Here is a 6,603-nt window from a genome sequence, read left to right as displayed (position 1 = left end):
TAACGCTCAGGGGTTACATCTGGCTATGTGCTCAGAAGTTGCTCCTGGCTTGGGGGACCATATGGGACACCGGGGGATCGAACCACAGTCCGTCCAAGGCTAGCGCAGGCAAGGCAGGCACCTTACCTTTAGCGCCACCGCCCGGCCCCAACAGTGATTTATTACAAAGGGAAAAAATAGATGGCAGCCTTGAGAAGGAAAACTTTTGCTTTCCTCTCTATCTACCTCAGTCATCCAGGTAGGTTCCTGGGAGGTTTAAAACTGATAAAAATATTCATTGAGCGCCGGAATTGTGCAAAAATTTTAGATCTCCATGGCAGTCATCAAACTGCACCTGACTTACACATGCTGTATTATTAAGGCAAATTATTGTCACCACCGGATTTTTTGGGGACTCTGGGAACTCAGGTTAGAGTGAGAAATTGCTCTTTGCAGTTGAGTTTTAACTTATGCCCAATTTTTTAAAAATAAATTTTTAATTGAATAACTTTGACATTCAGTTACAACGTTGTTCATGATTGAGTTTTATCTTTAAAATATAGAATACCCATCCCTTCACCAGTATATGTTTCCCACCACCAATGACCCTAGTTTGCTTCTTGCCCTACTCTGCCTGCCTTTATGGCAGATTTTTTTCTTCTCTCTCCAGATTTTTTTTTGTGATCTTAAGGTGGGGAAATATTTATTAAAACTTTAAATATAAAATTTACTATGAAAAAAGTTGATTTTGATAGTATCTGGGCAATGGAATGAAAGAGATTAGAATGTTAATAGAGTTTAATTACAGTGACTAATGCCAAAGAGACTCATAGGTAGAACAGAGTGAATGGCTGAAGATTAATAAGAAGACGGTACCACATCTAGTGGAAAATGGTGCAATATCTGAAAATAATTGACAGAACTCATTCAAAATTTTCCAGTGGAAATAAGATAGACATTGTTGCAGCTGGAGAGAGAAATATTGGTCTGGTGTAGGGATTTAAAAAACATATGTGAATAAATAAAGTTCCTGTCCAAAAAAGACAGGGTTTTCTGTGGACCAATGAACTGAACCCCACAAATGAAGAGTGTAATTATCTTTATTTTCTCTGAAGGCAGATTCTCCAAAGCAAACAAAACAGTGAGAATTACTTTGTGAGCTTCATGTCCTTCCCACCTTTTCTAGGTTTATCTTTTTCAGATTTTGCATCCCTATTCCCTATAGCTATTTACAAAGTGTCAGTGTATGCCCAGGTCTGTGAAAAAGAACTTTAGGGGGGACTAGTAGTGAAACAAACACTTTTTTATTTTTTAAAGTATGAATTATAACCTTTTTGATATAACTAGCAGAAGATCTCCAAATACTTGATAAATAGAAGATTTTCAAATAATTGACACTTAAATAGCATTGATTAAAGATATAATTTAATTAGAATAAAACACTTATTTAAAGAGAGATTATGAGACAAAAAAGAGAAAGTGAGCTTTCATTCACGTGTGACTTAAGAGTACACACTTAGATTGAAACCCAAATGAATCTGAAGAAAGGAGTTATGCATATTATTTCATTTCCCAAATTGATTTCATATGTTTCCTCCCAAACATCTTCCGAATTGGATATTCCATGTAGGTAAGTGTCTATTGTTAAGTCCTTGTCAAAGGGCTTAAAAACTATGAAGTTTTGGCTATACAACTTCATGTTCTTAACACAGTCTTTTGTTTCTTGAGACCTTCTCCTCTCCAAAGGGGGCTCAGACTTCTCTGGGATAGTGCTGGTGCCAGTTAAGATCTATCATCCTGTTTCTGTGCCTACAAGTGTGTCTGCGCCCTCCACACCTTTAGCTATTTGGAAGGACTATTTAACTTCCTTAATTTCTTTAAATTACATCCTGGTTTCACTAGTTCCCAAGAAGTCATTGACAGCATTTCACCCCTCATTTATCTACTTCACATTCTCAAGACTCAACTATATAAATATTTTGGGAGGCATCACAGTAAATGAATAAAATAATTTTTGAATAAGTGCTACCAAACCAAAATGCAGTATCTATTAACATTCTTAAATTGAAAGGTTTTATGGAATCTATGAATATTATTATTGCCTGGGGTGGATTAAAAGGAAAAGTGATTATTGGATTCAGACTATAAAGTTCAAGGGGTTTCCATTAAAATAGTAATTGAGAGAAGCTACTGTTTGGAGATGGTGTTTTTGTCATTAAAGCTGGAATACTCCTATAAATCAATGGGTTCATGGAAAAGAAATTGATTTTCAACTCACAAAACAACTGAATATGGCCTTGAAGAAACAAGCTACCCTTTGATCTATAAAAGCTCATTAAAAGGTGATACTCTTGTAGGAGAATATTTTAGCCAAACTTGACTATTATGTTTTACTCACATTTTGATAGTGAAAATTCAGCACTGACCATAATCTCTCATATATATGTGCGGTGTCCTGAAGCCCCCCCAGGGGGGACCCGGCCAGCAGGAATTAGCTGGGAAGGCTTCTCAGACAACCGCACTCCTATTTTGCTGAGTAGAAGAGCAACCACACCTGTAAAAAATCTGAGAGAGGTTAATAATAAAGACCCAAGGCAGCGTCTCACTGTTCAAGGGTACCTTTATTGGCTACAGTTCCTTCTTATATAGTGAAGGAGAAGGGGGCAGTACAAAGGTGATGTCAGTCATACTTTTGGCGCGAAGGCCCATACAAGGCAAGAATATATTTCAGGTTTCAAGGAACAAAGAAAGTTAGGCATTCTCTAAATAAGGAAGTGGGCAGTGGGCTAGGGGGCTGGATGACCTTCAAGTTATGATGAACGTGCTGTTTCCATGGAAATTTCTAGTGACCTTCCAGCTGCATTCCTAATTGCTTAACTATCAGGAGGTGGTGCAAGATGTGCCTGCCTCAGTGATCTTGAACAGACAATGTAGCATACACTTATTGATAACAGCCTAGTTCACTCCGGAATGTGGTCTTAAGGAGTGAGGCCTAGTTTCTGATAACGGTACCAGGCAGCTTTTGCTCTCCTCCGGGCTAGAGCTAATTATATCTACAGCTGCACATTCCTTTCTTTATAGCTCAAAAACTTACAGCAAGACTGCAAAATAGCTTTTAGGTGAAAAGCTGGAATATGGCAGAAAGAACAGCAAAATGGCCTCAAACAAGTCAGTCCCCAACATCTCCCCCTTTCTCTTCTAATAAAAGAAGGAAAGTCGTGAGCGGGTGGAAGAACCGTATCTTAGGCTACAAGGTTTGACCAGGTCGGACACGGCCAAAGCCGCATTTAAAAGGTGGCTACAAACGCCGTGGGTGTGCACAGGGATCCGAATTATGCGCTGTAGCCTTTTTGGGCCGTGCCCTAACTGGGACCTTGCTAATCCCGTCGTAGGTGTCTCCACAGCCGAGAGCACAAGTGCCGGAGCGAGCTCCGCTTGTTAGCTATGCGCTCTATCTCCTGGAAACTTAGTGGCTGGAAAGGCGGCTTGGTGACTAAAGCCAAGTTTTCACAGGAGTCACGCGGGGTTAGACGCTGGTAGTTAACCTGAATAGAGGTTTTTGCCTGTTCATCTACCTGGTTCTTAATAAAGGCAGTGATTTTGCGGAAAATCCATGGGCCAAGAGAAAAGAGCAGCATGAGGCTAATAAGAGGGCCCACAACGGTGGACAAGATTGTGTGGAACCAAGGAGAAGAGAAAAACCAATCCTGGTACCAGCCTTGTTCTTCATCGAAATGTTTTTCAAAATCTTTTATACCATCGCCAATATGTTGAACGCTATCTCTAACTAAACCAGTTTTGTCTTTAAAAATACAACATTGTTCCTTAAGGGCTACACAGACTCCCCCCTCTTTCATAAGGGCAAAATCTAAAGCACGACGATTTTGGAGAACAACATCAGCAAGGGAACTAATAGTATCTGTGAGAAATTGCAGACTAGTTTTGATTTCATTAATGTCTTGTTCCACTGCTTGAGTAAGAGTGCGGAAATTGGATTGAGAGGATACAAGAGAGTAGATACCAGTGCCAGCGCCAGTAGCGCCAACAGCAAGGAGCACTGCAAGTGTAACGGAGGTGAAGGGCTCACGGCGTTGTCGAGAAAGGGATTGAGAAGAATAGGAATAGGGTGAGGTGGCAGGAGAGGGAAAGATATGTTCTGAGTGAATGGTGATTTTTGGAATGAGAATAACGAGAACACAGTAGTCATGCGAAAGGAGGAAAGAAGAACGAATGACAAAAGGAGTAAGACCAGAAGCACAGGCAAAATAAGTACCATTGGGAGCTAACAGATAGGGTTGTGAGGAGGAAGAATTGTAGATGTCAATAGTTTTGTTGCACACGTCAAGTAATTGGCTAGGAAGCAGGGAGTCGTTAGGCTTAATGCAGAGGCCAGAGCCTACGACTTGACCGACTGTAATGCCATGTTGAGGTTGTGTGGTCCAACGGAGGTCAGAGGGGTTGGAGGTAGAGGAAAGGTTGCCAAACACTGCAACACCTTCATAGAAAGGAGGTTGAGGAGAAAAACAAAGCCAACATCTTTCATAGGCAGGATCTGTAAGGGCAAGAGCAGAAGCATTCATAAGATTGAGAATAACCTGAGAGGACGGAGAAGGACCTGAAGGCATAGTGAGCTGTCTGAGAGAAGGAGAGGCAGATGGAAGAGGATAAGGAGGAGAAGGCATGTGTGATGGACCTGAATGAGGATGAAGAAAGGTGTTAGGACCAACGGCGAGGGGGTGAGAATTCGGCAACTGTTTAAGTAAACGGAGGGAAAAAAGAAGTCCAGGGTCGGTACGCCTAACGTAAAGTCTGAGTCCCCATTGTACGGGTTGAGTCCAGTGATGCCGACGTCCAGCAGCAGTAAATTCGATGATGAGGGGGTTACACCAACCACGGGTAGAGGAGGATGCATCGCAACTGGTAAGAGGACGAGTAAGTGGGGGGCGAGAGACGGTGATGAAGTCCCAGGAAGATGAGGGTTTCCAATAGGTAGTTCCAGAGGTCTCACAACCCCATGAAGCGCAGAAGTACTGGTTATGATCGCCACATTTATAGTCGATGGAACGGGGGCGATGATGTCCTGGGCAAACATAGAAGGTAGAGAAGTGATATCGTAAGTAGTTACGGCGAACAACAGAATTGCAACCAGCGGTAGGGGGGGCGTAGTAGTTATGGCTGTCAATAGCGCGGGGTTGAGGCAGACGAAAATCAGGGGTGCCCCAGTAAGAGCTGGCACCCATGGCTAGGGCACAAAAATCGACGTGCAGAGCAGGCCAAGGAATGGAAGTGGAAAGGATGGAAGTTTGGTTAGCGACGTCGCCAGCTTCATTGATGATTTGCCAAGTGTAGTTGAAGACTCGGTAGCGATTGTTGTTCTGGGAGTGGCAGGCAGGCGGGAGCTGGAACAGCAATAGCAGCAGGAGGGCACGCATTTTGAACGGTGGTGGATGTAACAACGATGTTAGCGGCGATAGGTTCTGGAAGAGAAGGAGGAAAGGGATTCTCAGGGCTGGGAGCCCTGGGCGCGTTATAATGTTTGACCAGCCGGTCTGGAAGCCAGCGGGTGTTGCCTGTGTCTACATCATGGACACAAGCATGGCCTTTGCCCCAGATGAGGACGGGGTGTGGCCCTTTCCAGAGTCCAGTGTGAACATCTTTCCAGAGGACTGACTGGAAATCAGAGGCAGTGTTGGGATGCCAATAGCGATCAGCCGCAGAGTGGTTCTGAAGATCGAGTGACAAAAAGTTAAGCACAAAGAGTGCATGGGCAAGCAGGAGACGGTGCTTGCCGTGGCGAGCATACAAGGTTTCACTTTCGCCAGAGAGCTTTATGAGCATGTTTTTTAAAGTTTGATTAGCTCTTTCTACAATGCCTTGACCCTGGGGGTTATAGGCAATTCCCGTTTTGTGTAGGATACCAAATTTAGCACAAAAGTCTCGAAATTTGTGGCCAGTATATCCAGGGCCATTATCAGTTTTAAGAACTTTAGGCACTGCGAGCGTGGAGAAGCAGTGCAGCATATGAGCAATAGCATCAGTAGCAGACTCTCCAGTATGTAAGGAGGCACAAATAAAACCACTGAAGGTGTCAACAGTGACATGAATGTATTTTAAGTTTGCCAAATGCCGGATAGTGTGTGACATCCATTTGCCAAAGTTCGCCAGGCACAAGGCCGCGAGGATTAACTCCAACGTGAGGTTCAGGAAGAAGAGAAAGACAGGATTTACAAGAACAAACAATTTCACGAGCTTGTTCACGAGTGATAGCGTATTTAAGACGTAAGGTTTGAGCATTGAGATGATGAAGTTTATGGGCACGAGTGGCCAGCTGTAGAGTGTCAGGGGTATGGGGTGGAGGGGTGGTGGAAAGAAAACAAATATTTGAAGAGGAGGCACGGGTGGCTTCATCGACAAGGGTGTTGCCAAGCGTAAGGGGGCCAGGCAAACCTGAGTGTGCACGGATATGTGACACGTAAAAGGAATTGGTTCGTTGTAAAATAAGCTGTTGAATATGGGAGAAGAGTGTGAAGGCAGGGGTAGAGGGCTTAATAAAGGGTACTGTTTCCAAAAGTGGCAAAGAGGAAGCAATGTAATGACTATCAGTATATAAATTAAAGGCTTGAG

At 43.2% G+C, this 6,603-nt stretch overlaps 1 pseudogene; it reads right to left on the bottom strand.

The window, feature by feature from the left end:
• Positions 1-5,219, bottom strand: part of LOC125995012 (glutathione reductase-like) — an 89,999-nt pseudogene extending 84,780 nt beyond the window's left edge.
• Positions 5,220-6,603: the final 1,384 nt, after the last annotated feature.

This window comes from Suncus etruscus, chromosome 17 (assembly GCF_024139225.1).
Source record: "Suncus etruscus isolate mSunEtr1 chromosome 17, mSunEtr1.pri.cur, whole genome shotgun sequence".
Lineage (NCBI taxonomy): Eukaryota > Metazoa > Chordata > Mammalia > Eulipotyphla > Soricidae > Suncus > Suncus etruscus.
Note: the sequence above shows the minus strand (reverse complement) of the source record. Positions and strands in the feature narration are given on the sequence as shown.